Below are 14,833 nucleotides of genomic sequence, written 5' to 3' on the forward strand. Positions count from 1 at the left end.
AGTGTATTAAAGATCAACTTTAGATTTAAATTTTTCTTTCTTTGATACCCACATGACAGTCTTGTGTGTATGCTACTATGTCCTGATGGGTTTGTGTTTGTCTCATCGTTTAGTTATAGGGAAAGATGTGTTCCTACAACATAGTGTGTTGATCCATCTTTGAAGCTTTCTAGTAAGGGAGAGGTGAGAGGTCAAAGTTCATCATCATCTCTTCTAGGGAGGTTATTTCCAGATTACTTTGCATTACCATATGTCTAAATTTTTTCTACTTATGTGTGGTTTTCTGTCCTCCATATTTGCCAGATCAAGTGCTAAGGGTTTTTAAGGTTGATCAGCAAAGCTGATACATCATGATCAGTAAAGACACCACGGCAAAGGAAGTGGTCATTCAGGCCATCAGGGAGTTTGCTGTTACTGCCACCCCAGAGCAGTATTCACTGTGTGAGGTCTCAGTCACACCCAAGGGAGTCATCAGACAGAGAAGACTTCCAGATCAGCTTTCCAAACTTGCTGGTAGAATACAGTGGAGCAGAAGGTACACACTATCTTACTGGATTTCTTAACTTCCCTCTTGAAACCCACATTAAAGCCTAAGAGATGATACTTTAAGGGTTTTTGATGTGACTAAATATCCCTGCAGATTAAAAACCAAGCACCCCACCATAAATTGCTGTATCAAAGTAACTGTATACAGTAGACTGCTGGCCCTCACAAGGAGCTTTTAGGCACTTACTCAAGGGTACTGTGACCTAAGAGTTATTATCAACAGCCAACATACAAGCAATCACTCCTCACACTTGCCCTGTAGAATACCTGCTGATAAAACTGTAGAGGGAGATTGATGTAAAGTCACAGAGTAAACCCTGCTGCTCTCTTCTCCTTGGATTTGTGCATTCACAGATTTTCTAATCATGTTTAATCATCACATGATCCTACATACCTGACTTTTCCAGGAGCTTCATTAGTTTAGGCAGAGACATTTATGACAGTGTGTTTGGCAGAATTAACTAGTTCTGTAACATCAGTCATTGTACATTACACTACAGAAAACACTCCTGAACTCTGGAACCAAACTTCAGTTGCTACAGAGAGTTGATCCCTTGCTGTATAAGTGCATATATAGCACATGTTACTTGCAAGAAAACATTGCACTGATTTTGCCATTCTTTTCAGTGACATTTCTATGTGGGGGATATATAATTTTAATCTCAAACCACAAGTAACTAAAAGTTGAAAATTTGCTCTCACAAAATTACTAGGTCCTATATTGACTAAAAATTGAGTTGTCACAAAAATAACATTTTTTTCTATTTTTCTTATGAGGTGATCCATTGTACTTGACTTTTCCATGTTATATATCTAAACTATGATTTAATTCACTCAAAATCTGTCTTAGAGTTACCAACTATAACTTTCTGACTCCTCACTTTTATTTCCAACCTCAACTCTAGTGGATAGTTTTATTTTAGGAAGTTGCTTTTTCTCAATTATCATTTGAATGTACATTGATGATGTCTGTAATCATGATGAAGTTCTTCAGATCTCCAGGGAGCTGCAACTTCATGATTCACATTCATTATTCAAGAAAATTATATATGGATCCCTATCATGGGCTTCATGAGTAATCAAAGGGAGAGTATGAAATCTGTGAATATCAAAAGCCCAAGATAACATGTTTTCTGCCATAGATGTTTTGTGAAATAGGCAAAAGATAGCTCAACAGGACCTCCACTGTTTCTTCATTTATAGAATTTTACTTAGAGAAAGCATCTGCCCACCCTAAAAGGAAGGAAGGAAAGAAGGAAGGAGGGAAGAAGGAAACAGCAAACAGTAAATACCTAAATGATGTTTTCAGCAAGTTGCTTAAAAGGAGATGCACTAGCTCTGAGTTCTGATCCCTGCATTGACATTAACAAGCCATTGATCTTTAGGTGACTCTGTTCTGTGACTCTGTTTTCTATTCTGATAGAAAGGAAACACTATTACCTGTAGGGTTTTCATGAAAATCCACATACTTAAAAATTGAAATCTGTTTTAGGATTATTCTAGTCATAAGAGCACGTGAGGGAAATAGTTTTTGGTTTTCTTAGGGATTTTAATAAAATAAGTAGCTTGAACTGATCTAATTTGGATGCATCAATGGTTAGGTTCTCTTTTCACTCTGGGAAAATGGAGTGATGCCCTAGGTCTGATCTTTCCTACTTCTGCCCATGGAGCCTGAACCCTTATTTAAACTGAGAAAACAGCTATTTTCTGTCATTGTAGCCAAAAGGGTGGAATGATTTAGAAAGCAGGAAAGGAATGGTGAAAAAGAATTACAGTGAGTACAAATGAAATCCCATATGATTCATTCTTTTCCATCTCTGACTCCTAGTTTCTGTGGTCTGGCAATTAATGCAGCCACTGTACTGCCCATCTTGGTTGAAAAGAATTCTTCCAGGATTCAATTCTGTATTCTCTCAAGTTTCCCCTAAAAAGTAGCATTATTCTTTTACAGAAATCACAAGGCTACTGCTTAGGCTTGATGATGTCTGTCATATTCTGCTTTTACAGGTATTATCTGAAAAACAAAATGGAAACTGAATACTTTGTTCAGATGAGGATGCTCAGGAGTTATAGCGAGATAGTCAAATTTCCCTCCTATAGCTTAGTCCTATGGAAGTTGCCACCTAGCTTTCTGTGCAGAATTTCAAACTTCCACAGCATTGAACCTACTGAATATGTAGATGATTTATTTAAACTTAAGTCAGAAACCAGCTGTGTGAACCTGAAGAAATTTGAAGAAGTCATTAACCAGGAAACATTTTGGTTGGCATCTGAAATTCTCTGAGAGACAAACCAGCTGAAGAGGATGAAGATCATGAAACATTTCATCAAGATAGCACTGCACTGTAGGGAATGCAAGAATTTTAACTCAATGTTTGCAATCATCAGGTAAGAGGGCATACTTGCCTTAAGATTCAGTGCACATTACAGATTAGAAACAATCTCAATCCAGGGATACCACATAATATAAAATGTGGTAATTCATAAATGACTCACTTTTTTTTTTTAATACTGGTAATCAAACCCATGCTAGACTGTAATTGACTCAATGAACAATTCTTTTTCCTGATTCTTAATCCTTAACTTAGAACCTCTCACATGCTGATTTGGAGACCAGACAGTCTATATCTACTACTTATTTTTTTTTGTAACTTGGACTTTGGGCAAATTATTTGAACCGCTGGGAATATCAATTAGCTTCCTTTTAAAATAGCAATACCCCAAGGAATTATCATTATTAAGTGATATACTGTATGTGGAATTCCATTGGATAGCAAAATGCAAAATCCCAATAAATGTTAATTTTCTTCCCTTTTAAGTGCTTAGATTGAACCTGGAAGAAAGTAAAAATGAAAAGAATGAGTTATTTTGATGTTATACATTTGGTCATTTTTTCTGCCTGGGAGTTTGATTATGCTCTCATGACTACTATGTTTTGTTTTAATTTCTTACTATAGAATATTTTCCTACTTTATATTATCAAATGCTTGCTATGAGCCAAACATTGTTCTATTTGGAGGAAAAGCAAAAATACTTATATTCTAGTGGTTTTGCTGGTGGTATGTTAGTCAACTTTCATTACTGTAACAAAACAGCAAAAAAAAGGAAAGGTTTATTTTGTCTCACAGTTTTGGAAGTTTCAGGCATTTGCATCTGTTGCTTTTTAGCCTGCATTGAGGCAACAGGAGCATATGGTGGAGCAAAGTGGTTCACCTCATGGCTATGGCATGAAAAAAAAGGAAAGAAAGAATTCAGGGTCCCACCATCACCTTTTTAGGATATACCCAGTGACCTAAGATCTCTCACTAATCCCTTAATCTTACTAAAACCTTCCAGTAGCACTATAACATGGGATAGAGCTTTTAACATATAAGCCTTTGGGGGACATGTAGGATCCAGACATATCAGGTAATAAAAACTGATCAGGAGAGTATAAAGGGAAGAAGAATTAAACCCATTGTCTTAGCCCTGATCTTCTGTCTGCCTTTTTCATAACCCAGGATTACTCAAGATTCCTATGCATCCAGCTGTAAATTGCTTTACATGTAAAGCACACACACAGGTTTATTTGTCAGTATGTGAGCAGTATAGTGTTTTGCTTCCTTTATTTCAGAAGAGATGATTGAACTGTATCCCACTTTTCTTTTTTCCCTTCTCAGTGGCCTAAACCTGGTACCTGTGGCAAGACAGCGAGCTACCTGGGAAAAACTTCCCAATAAATATGAAAAGCTCTTTCAGGATCTCCAAGACCTTTTTGACCCTTCCAGAAACATGGCAAAATACTGCCATGTTCTCAAGAGTCAAAACCTGCAACCTCCCATAATTCCTCTCTTCCCAGTTATCAAGAAGGATCTCACATTCCTTCATGAAGGTAAATACAAGGTTACAGGAAATTGGTCCTCACTTGAGGAAGTAAAGAATAAATGCCATGTGATTTCCTCTTTCATATTTGTGAATTACAGGAAACCATTCAAAAGTAGATGGGCTGATCAAATTCGAGAAGCTAAGAATGATTGCAAAAGAAATATGGCATGTTGGCCAAATGGCTTCAGTTAATGGGGACCCTGCTCTCATGTTCAAGACTTGGTGAGTGAGTCACCTCCAGTGGCATATGTGGGACTAGAGAGGTTAAGTTAAGAGTTTCCCAGTGAATGAGGAAATTTTGCATATTTATTTTTGCAGTGTTGCAAAAATTATATTAGGATGTACCAAGAATCACTATTGAATTTGCATTTGGAATAAATCAGGTGTACTTTTGACTGTTACTAAAAAGTTTGCCCTTCAGATATTTTTAATTTAACATTAACACATTAATCACAGATACTATTTCTTATTTTTTAGAACATCGACTGGTAGAGTTAGAATTTGTAACTGGTAGCATGTGCTGAAATATGTAAATACCCCAAACAATGTTGTCTCAGTATCCACAGGATAGACTTAGATGTCAGCTTAGTCAGAAATGATTAGGAGAAAAAAGTAGTCTTGTTTTCTAGAACAAAAATTTTAAATATATTTGTGTCTTGAACCAGAAAAATGTGCCTAGTAAAACGGTGTGTGTGAGATGATTATGCAGTTTAATATTTTTGGGCTTGTAGAACTGCTTATCCAGAAGTATAGTCCTTCCTATCTGAGCTTGTGATCTCTCTGTCTCTGTCTACAACCATGCTTCAATCTCCATGGCTCTCACTTACAGGAAGAAGAAATGGCAGTTTGAGGTAAGTGGTGAAGAACTTGCATACCCACACACAGTTCTTGCTCAGTTCATGCATTATTTTCCTACCTGCTCTATTTTCTGAAGCTTTGCATTTTTGCACTATTTTTTCTTAACTCTCCTGCTCTAGCAGAACTTCAGATGACAAACTGATTTCAAGTTAAATCTCCTGGGGCCTGTGCTTTTGAAGTCATGATCCATGAGAGCTGTGAAATGACTGATAATTGATTTGGGGAACTATGGGCCAGACATATTTCTGAGCTATCAGAAGATTTTTAGTATAATTTGTGTTTTTTTAAAGAGGAAAGCCCAAAGCAGGGGGAGGGGAAGAAGGATATTAGAAAGAAAATTTGTTCAATTTAAATACTATTGCACAGAGTGTACTCTGGCACGCAAGCAGATTCAGGGTCCAGACAGGGCAGCCAGAGACTTCCCCAAGTAGTCTGGACCCCTGCGGTGGGAGGTGCCGTTCAAGGCTAGCCTCTCGGAGCTGACCGCCCAGTGAGAAACTTTCTACATAGAACCAGCCACAAGACCCCGAACCAACAGAGAGCCTCGATCCGCAAACAGCCTCTGGGATCAGGGCAGGGCAGCCAGACACCTCTTCAGGCGGCTCTGCCCACTCCGGCTGCAGGCTCTCTTCTCGGGGCGATCCAAGATGGCGGCCTAGAGGGAGACTGCACCCCCTGTCGCTCCAGAACCCAGGAGTTAAGAAGGGGAGGCATTGAGAGACTTGGACTGAAATAGAGCCACGGGTGAGTCTGCCCACTGGGTAAAGCTCGGCCCGGGGGGCAGGCCCAGATAGAGGTGGCTTATTGGAGCCGGGCAGGGCAGCTAGAGTCTTCCCAAGGTAGCCTTCCACACTCCGGCAGTGAGCTCCTCCCACACGGCCAGCTGCACGGTGCAGGCCCACAGTGAGAGCATTTCAGCACAGAGCCAGTTCCAAATCATGGAACCAGTAGGGGGCTAGGGGCAGTTTTCTTCGGATACGCTGCTTTATCAGATTCCTCCAAGACATCAGGCTACTGAAGGCTGGGAGGTGATACACTGGAAATCTACCGGGACACTATAAGCCAATAGCGGAAAACTGCAATATCTCAGGGTCCCACTGGCAACTGATCAATATGAGAAAACAAGGGAAGAAAATGTCCCAAACAAACCTAGATACTACATCAATAAAACCCAATGACAGCACAGCAGAAGAAATGTCAGAAAGGGAGTTCAGAATGTACGTAATTAAAACGATTAGGGAAGCTAATGAGGAGATGAAAGAGCAAATGCAGGCATTGAAGGAGGAGATGAAAGAGCAAATGCAGGCATTAAATGATCGCACCAATCAACAGTTAAAAGAGCAAATACGGGAAGCAAGAGATCATTTCAATAAAGAGTTAGAGATACTGAAAAAAAAAACAAACTGAAATACTTGAAATGAAGGAAACAATAAACCAAGTTAAAAACTCCATAGAAAGCATAACCAATAGAATGGAGCACCTGGAAGACAGAACCTCAGACATTGAAGACAAATTATTTAATCTTGAAAGCAAAGTTGGCCAAACAGAAAAGATGGTAAGAAACCATGAACAGAATCTACAAGAATTATGGGATATCATGAAAAGGCCAAATTTAAGAATTATTGGGATTGAGGAAGGCTTAGAGAAACAAACCAAAGGAATGAACAATCTATTCAATGAAATAATATCAGAAAATTTCCCAAATCTGAAGAATGAAATGGAAAACCAAATACAAGAGGCTTATAGAACTCCAAATATACAAAATTACAACAGACCCACACCAAGGCACATTATTATGAAAATACCTAACATACAAAATAAAGACAGAATTTTAAAGGCTGCGAGAGAAAAGAATCAAATTACATTCAGAGGGAAACCAATAAGAATATCAGCAGATTTTTCAATCCAGACACTAAAAGCCAGAAGGGCCTGGAACAACATTTACCAAGCCCTGAAAGAAAATGGATGCCAACCAAGAATCTTATACCCAGCAAAACTTACCTTCAAATTTGACGATGAAATAAGATCCTTCCACGATAAACAAAAGCTAAAGGAATTTACAAAAAGAAAGCCAGCATTACAGAACATTCTCAGCAAAATATTCCATGAGGAAGAGATGAAAAACAACGATGCAAATCAGCAACAGGAGGCGCTAGCCTAAAGGAATAGCCAAATAAAGGAGAAACCAAATCATGTCAAAAACAAATATGAGTCAATTGACTGGGAATACAAATCATATCACAATAATAACCCTGAATGTTAATGGCCTGAATTCATCAATCAAAAGACACATACTGGCAGATTGGATTAAAAAGAAAAATCCAACAATATGCTGCCTGCAAGAGACTCATCTCATAGAAAGAGACACCCATAGACTAAAGGTGAAAGGATGGGGAAAAACATACCATGCACACGGACACAGCAAAAAAGCTGGAGTATCCATCCTCATCTCAGATAATGTGGACTTCAAACCAAAACTAGTCAGAAGGGATAAAGAAGGACATTACATGCTGCTTAAGGGAAGCATAAATCAGCAAGACTTAACAATCATAAATATCTATGCCCCAAACATTGGCTCATCCACGTACGTCAAACAAATCCTTCTCAATTCCAGAAATCAAATAGACCACAACACAATCATACTAGGCGATTTTAACACACCTCTCTCACCACTGGATAGATTGTCCAAACAAAAATTGAATAAAGAAACTATAGATCTCAACAACACAATCAGCAATTTAGACTTAACAGACATATATAGAATATACCATCCAACAAAGAACGAATACACTTTCTTCTCAACAGCACATGGATCCTTCTCTAAAATAGACCATATTTTATGCCACAAAGCTACTGTTAGCAAATACAAGAAGATAGAGATACTACCTTGTACTCTATCAGATCATAATGGATTGAAATTAGAAATAAATGACAGAATAAAAAACAGAAACTTCTCCAATACTTGGAGACTAAATAATACACTATTATATGATGAATGGATAACAGAAGACATCAGGAGGGAAATAAAAAGATTCTTAGAAGTAAACGAGAACAAAGACACATCATATCAAAATCTCTGGGACACTATGAAAGCAGTACTTAGAGGAAGATTTATTTCATGGGGTGCATTCAAAAAAAGAAGTAGAAATCAACAAATAAACGACTTAACACTACAGCTCAAAGCGCTAGAAAAAGAAGAGCAGACCAATACCAAAAGTAGTAGAAGACAGGAAATAGTTAAAATCAGAGCCGAAATCAACGAAATCGAAACAAAAGAAACAATTGGAAAAATTAACAAAATAAATAGTTGGTTCTTTGAAAAAATAAATAAAATTGATAAACCCTTAGCCACACTAACAAAGAGAAAGAGGGAGAAAACTCAAATTACTAAAATTCGGAATGAACAAGGAAACATCACAACAGACACGAGTGAAATACAAAACATAATTAGAAGCTATTTCGAAAATCTATACTCCAACAAAACAGAAAACCTCGAAGACATCAACAAATTTCTAGAGACATATGAATTACCTAAACTGAACGAGGAGGACATACACAACCTAAATAAACCTATTTCAAGCAATGAAATAGAAGAGGTCATCAATAGCCTACCAACAAAGAAAAGTCCAGGACCAGATGGGTTCTCAGCCGAGTTCTACAAAACCTTTAAAGAAGAGCTCATTCCAATACTCCTCAAACTATTCCATGAAATAGAAGAGGAGGGAACCCTCCCAAACTCGTTCTATGAAGCGAATATCACCCTGATACCTAAACCAGACAGAGACACATCGAGGAAGGAAAATTTCAGACCAATATCCTTAATGAACATCGATGCAAAAATTCTCAACAAAATTTTAGCAAATCGCATACAAATATATATTAAAAAGATAGTGCACCACGATCAAGTGGATTTTATCCCAGGGATGCAAGGTTGGTTCAACATTCGGAAATCAATAAATGTCATTCACCATATCAAAAGACTTAAAGTTAAGAATCACATGATTATTTCAATAGATGCAGAAAAAACATTCGATAAAATACAGCATCCCTTCATGCTCAAAACACTAGAAAAAATTGGGATAGTGGGAACATTCCTAAACATTATAAAGGCAATCTACGCTAAGCCCATGGCTAATATCATTCTAAATGGTGAAAAACTGAAAGCGTTCCCCCTAAAAACTGGAACAAGGCAGGGATGCCCTCTTTCACCACTTCTATTCAACATCGTCCTTGAGACTCTAGCCAGAGCAATCAGACAAACCAAAGAAATTAAAGGGATACGAATAGGAAAAGAAGAACTCAAACTATCCCTGTTCGCTGATGACATGATTATATATTTAGAGGAACCTGGAAATTCCACCAGAAAACTTTAAGAACTCATAAGTGAATTCAGTAAAGTAGCAGGTTACAAGATCAATGCTCATAAATCCAATGCATTTTTATACATAAGTGATGAATCTTCAGAAAGAGAAATTAGGAAAACTACCCCATTCACAATAGCATCGAAAAAAATAAAATACTTGGGAATCAATCTCACAAAAGAGGTGAAAGACCTCTACAATGAGAACTACAGAACACTAAAGAAAGAAATTCAAGAAAACCTTAGAAGATGGAAAGATCTCCTATGTTCCTGGATAGGCAGAATTAATATCGTCAAAATGGCTATACTACCTAAAGTGCTATACAGAGTCAATGCAATTCCAATTAAAATCCCAATGATGTACCTTGCAGAAATAGAGCAAGCAATTATGAAATTCATATGGAAGAATAAAAAACCTAGAATAGCTAAAGCAATCCTCAGTAGCAAGAGCGAAGCAGGGGGTATTGCAATACCAGATCTTCAACTCTACTACAAAGCAATAGTAACAAAAACGGCATGGTATTGGTACCAAAATAGACAGGTAGATCAATGGTACAGAATAGAGGACATGGACACAAACCCAAATAAATACAATTTTCTCATACTAGACAAAGGTTCCAAAAATATGCAATGGAGAAAAGATAGCCTCTTCAACAAATGGTGCTGGGAAAACTGGAAAACCATATGCAATAGAATGAAATTAAACCCCTTTCTCTCACCCTACACAAAACTCAACTCAAAATGGATCAAGGACCTTGGAATCAGACAAGAGACCCTGCATCTTATAGAAGAAAAAGTAGGTACAAATCTTCAACTTGTTGGCTTAGGATCAGACTTCCTTAACAGGACTCCCATAGCACAAGAAATAAAAGCAAGAATCAACAACTGGGATAGATTCAAACTAAAAAGCTTTCTCTCAGCAAAGGAAACTATCAGAAATGTGAAGAGAGAGCCTACAGAGTGGGAGAATATTTTTGCCAACCATACCTCAGATAGAGCGCTAATTTCCAGAATCTATAAAGAACTCAAAAAACTCTACACGAAGAATACAAATAATCCAATCAACAAATGGGCTAAGGAAATGAACAGACACTTCACAGAAGAAGATGTACAAGTAATCAACAGATATATGAAAAAATGTTCAACATCCCTAGTAATAAGGGAAATGCAAATCAAAACTACCCTAAGATTTCATCTCACCCCAATTAGAATGGCGATTATCAAGAACACAAGCAACAATAGGTGTTGGCGAGGATGTGGTGAAAAAGGAACACTCATACATTGCTGGTGGGGTTGCAAATTAGTGCAGCCACTCTGGAAAGCAGTGTGGAGATTCCTCAGAAAGCTTGGAATGGAAACACCATTTGACCCAGCTATCCCACTCCTTGGTCTATACCCAAAGGACTTAAAATCAGCATACTAGAGAGATACAGCCACATCAATGTTCATTGCTGCTCAATTCACCATAGCCAGATTGTGGAACCAACCTAGATGCCCTTCAGTTGATGAATGGATAAAGAAACTGTGGCATATTTATACAATGGAATATTACTCCGCAATGAAGAATGATAAAATTATGGCATTTGTAGGCAAATGGTCGAAATTGGAGAATATCATGCTAAGTGAGATAAGCCAATCTCAAAAAACTAAAGGACGAATGATCTCGCTGATAAGCGGATGAGGACATATAATGGGAGTGGGAGGGGTTAGCATTAGGTTTAGGGTTAGGTTTAGAGTTAGGCTAAGGAGAGCGGTAAGAATGAAGGAAAGAAGGACTGTATAAAGGGAAAAGGGTGGGAGGGGTGGGGGGGAAGGGAAAAAAAGAAACATCATTACCCTATGTAAACGTAAAAAAATAAAGAAAAAAAAAAAAAAAGGAAAAAAAAACTTTAAAAATTAAAATACAAAACTAGAAACCAGGCAAAACTTTTAGTAATTTTTCTAGTCAGTCAGTTTTACATAACTGAGAATGACCAATTAAGGTAGTATAGAACAAGATATTCATAATCATAACAGAAAGTTTACTTTCTAGAAACCACTGCATCTACTTGGGACTACAACCACTATTTACAGTTTATGAATTCATAAGATTTTGACCAATGTGCAGCATCTTGGAAAAACTCAGTGTTTTGCCTAATCATTAATAAAGATACTTTCTGTGCATTCAAAAAAATAAATAAATAAATAAATACTATTGCACAGATATTTTAGTACATATGCATAACACAAAATGTGCCCCCTGATGTTAAAACCAAATTTTTTACAGCTCAACTAACTACACTTTTCATTCTATATAAACCAATCTTTTAAAAAAATATTTTTTTATTTTTTAATTTTTTAAATTTATTTTTATTGTAAACAAAAGTGATACATGTTGTTTCTGTTGGTAAATGGAGTAACAGCATATCATTTGCGTAATCACACATTCACATAGGGTAATGATGATTAATTCATTCTGTTATTTTTTCCTTCCCCCCCACCCCTCCCACCCCTCTTTTCCCTCTACAGTCCTACCTTCCTCCATTCTTGCCCCCCTACCACCCATTATGTGTCATCATTCGCTTATCAGCAAGATCATTTGTCCTTTGGTTTTTTGAGATTGGCTTATCTTACTTAGCATGAAATTCTCCAATTTCATCCATTTGCCTGCAAATGCCATAATTTTATCATTCTTTGTGGCTGGGTAATATTCCATTGTATATATATATATACCACATTTTCTTTACCCATTCATCAATTGAAGGGCTTCTAGGTTGATTCCGCAATCTGGCTATTGTGAATTGAGTAGCTATGAACATTGATGTGGCTGTATCTCTGTAGTATGCTGATTTTAAGTCCTTTGGGTATAGGCAGAGGAGTGGGATAGCTGGGTCAAATCTGGTTCCATTCCAAGTTTTCTAAGGAATCTCCACACTACTTTCCAGAACGGCTGCAATAATTTTCAGCCCCACAAGCAATGTATGAGTGTACCTTTTTCCCCACATCCTCTCCAACACCTATTGTTGCTTGTATTCTTGATAATCGCCATTCTAATTGGGGTGGGATGGAATCGTAAGGTAGTTTTGATTTGCATTTCTCTTATTATTAAAAATGTTGAACATTTTTTCATGTTTCTTGATTGCTTGTAGATCATTTTCTGTGAAGCATCTGTTCATATCCTTAGCCCATTTTTTGACTCGGTTATTTGTATTCTTGGTGTAGAGTTTTTTGAGTTCATTACATATTCTGGAAATTAGTGCTCTATCTGAAGTGTGAGTGGCAAAGATATTATCCCACTCTGTAGGCTCTCTCTTTGCATTGGTGAAAGGTTCCTTTGCTGAGAGAAAGCTATTTAGTTTGAATCTATCCCAGTTATTGATTCTTGCTTTTATTTCTTGTGCTATGTGAGTGCTGTTAAGGAAATCTAATCCTAAGCCAACAAGTTGAACATTTGGACCTTCTTTTTCTTCTGCAGGGTCTTTGGTGTGATTTCACAGTCCGTGATCTATTGTGAGTTGATTTTTGTGCAGGGAGAGAGATAGGGGTTTAATTTCATTCTGTTGCATATGGTTTTCCAGTTTTCCCAGCACCATTTGTTGAAGAGGCTATCTTTTCTCCATTGCATATTTTTTGCCCCTTTGTCTAGTATGAGAAAATTGTATTTATTTGGGTTTGTGTCTGTGTCCTCTATTCTGTACCATTGATCTACCTGTCTATTTTGGTGCCAATACAATGCCGTTTTTGTTACTATTGCTTTGTAGTATAGTTGAAGTTCTGCTATTGCGACACCCCCTGTTTCATTCTTCCTGCTAAGGATTACTTTAGCTATTCTGGGTTTCTTATTCTTCCAGATGAATTTCATGATTGCTTCCTTTATTTTTCTAAAGTACATCATTGGGATTTTAATTGGAATTGCATTGAATCTGTATAGCACTTTTGGTAGTATGGCCATTTTGACAATATTAATTCTGCCTGTTCAAGAACATGGGAGATCTTTCCATCTCCTAAGGTCTTCCTCAATTTCTTTCTTCAAAGTTTTGTAGTTCAGGTATGTTCCTACAATCCCTATTTTTCAAGTGTTTTGAGCATGAAGAGGTGTTGTACTTTGGTGAACACTTTTTCTGCATTGATTGATATAACCATATGATTCTTATCCTTAAGTCTATTGACATGATGGATTACTTTTATTGATTTACGGATGTTAAACCATCCTTGCATTTCAGGGATGAACCCCACTTGATTGTGGTGCATGATTTTCTTAATATGTTTTTGGATATAGTTTGCCAATATTATGTTAAGGATACTTGCAACTATATTCATCAAGGATATTGGTCTAAAATTTTCTTTCCTTGATGTGTCTTTTCCTGGTTTGGGTATGAGGGTGATATTAGCTTCATAGAATGAGTTTGGTAGGGTATGCTCTTTTTCTATTTCCTGGAATACTTTGAGAAGTATTGGAATGAGTTCTTCTTTAAAGGTCTTGTAGAACTTGGCTAAGAATCCGTTTGGTCCTGGGCTTTTCTTGGATGTTAGGTTTTTAATGGCTTCTATTTCATTGCTTGATATTGATCTTTTTAAATCATGTATATCCTCCTGGTTCAGTTTGGGAGGAGCATATGACTCTAGAAATGTGTCAATAACTTCTGTAGTTTCTATTTTTTTGGAATACACATTTTCATAGTATCTGCTCATTATGTTATGTATCTCAGTGTTGTCTGTTGTGATATTTTCTTTTTCATCACGAATTTTAGTAATTTGAGTTTTTCTCTCTTCTCTTTGTTAGTGTGGCTAAGGGTTTGTCTGTTTTGTTTACTTTTTCAAAGAACCAACTTTTTGTTTTGTCAATTTTTTGAATTGTTTCTTTTGTTTCAATTTCATTGATTTCAGCTCTAATTTTATTTATTTCCTGTCTTCTATTACTTTTGCTGTTATTCTGTTTTTTTCTACAGATTTGGTCTGTAATGTTAGGTCATTTAGTTGCTGACTTTTCATTCTTTTCTGGAATGCACTGCATGCAGTGAATTTTCCTCTTAGTACCACTTTCATAGTGTCCCAGAGATTTTTATATGTTGTACCGTCATTCTCACTGATCTCTAACAATGTATTTATCTCCTCCCTGATGTTTTCTGTTATCCATGTTTCATTCAATAACATATTATTTAGCCTCCACATGTTGCAGTAATTTCTGTTTTTTATTTTGTCATTGATTTCTACTGTCAGTTAATT

General features: G+C 36.9%; 1 pseudogene; it reads left to right on the forward strand.

Annotated features, from left to right (window-relative positions):
• LOC124974814 (rap guanine nucleotide exchange factor 2-like) overlaps positions 1-14,833 on the forward strand; it is a 172,762-nt pseudogene that overhangs the window by 137,591 nt on the left and 20,338 nt on the right.

This window comes from Sciurus carolinensis, unplaced genomic scaffold (assembly GCF_902686445.1).
Source record: "Sciurus carolinensis unplaced genomic scaffold, mSciCar1.2, whole genome shotgun sequence".
NCBI lineage: Eukaryota > Metazoa > Chordata > Mammalia > Rodentia > Sciuridae > Sciurus > Sciurus carolinensis.